Source organism: Morone saxatilis, unplaced genomic scaffold, assembly GCF_004916995.1.
Source record: "Morone saxatilis isolate NCDOM2014 unplaced genomic scaffold, NCSU_SB_2.0 Contig19, whole genome shotgun sequence".
Taxonomy (NCBI): domain Eukaryota; kingdom Metazoa; phylum Chordata; class Actinopteri; family Moronidae; genus Morone; species Morone saxatilis.
Genome location: NW_023339751.1, coordinates 12,737,078 through 12,737,908, shown reverse-complemented (window position 1 = coordinate 12,737,908; position 831 = coordinate 12,737,078). Strand labels below are relative to the sequence as shown.

At 38.5% G+C, this 831-nt stretch overlaps 1 protein-coding gene across 1 annotated transcript in view; it reads right to left on the bottom strand.

Moving 5' to 3' along the window:
- The window catches only part of pcdh15a (protocadherin-related 15a), a 139,712-nt gene that overhangs the window by 36,906 nt on the left and 101,975 nt on the right, over positions 1–831 (bottom strand). The window lies entirely within an intron of this gene.

The window sequence follows — 831 nt, the reverse complement described above, 5'->3', positions numbered from 1 at the left end:
TAAAAAGTTAAAAATAACACAATTAATGGCAGCACTTAAGAAAAAAGGGAAATCATACAAACCCTTCATGAATTGTAATGGAGGTTGTATAAATGATGGATTTAAAAGCCTTTTAGCTGGTCAACGACTGATAATTGGATCACTGACAAAGGAAATTTCACATCTGCCTGATTCTCTGCTTTTGATGGCATGAAAAAAAACTCATCTGTGGCTATGTAAAAAGGTCATGCTTCAGAATGCTTTAGCTATCCCTGAGAATATTACTGCTAGGAGCCTTGAGGTAGATTTATAGAACTCTTATCAGGACTTGAGCCTGCAATTTCCAAGAGCATCTAAGGAAAAGTGACTTTAGTTCCTGTTTCCACATGACACAGATCAGTGCAGGAGCACTTCGGGTACATAGTGAAAAGGGGTTACTTCCTTCTATACGCTTCGCTCTCTCTAGCTCACAGGTACGTCTCCTCTTTTTGGCTTTAACACCTGAGCTAACCTCACACTTGTCTCGAGTTCTCTCTCTCCAAGGGTGTAATTATGCTCTTCAGACTTTGCCAAGTGTAAGTGTGAAAAGCAGTCTGAAGCTGCAAGTATGTCAAAATTGGCTCCTTCTAGACAAAGACAAACAGTATGGCTATTATGCACAACCCACAGTTTTCAAAATAACGTGCAAGCTTTTCCAGGACTATTTTAACATCTGATTGCACACAATTTGATGTTAGTAAAAATACTTTTTTGCAGCTTTCTTTGCTGTGATGGAAATCTAGTTTGTGGACATCTGCAGTTGACAGAAAAGTTGACACACTGGGACAATTGTATCTGTGTTTGTAAAAAAAA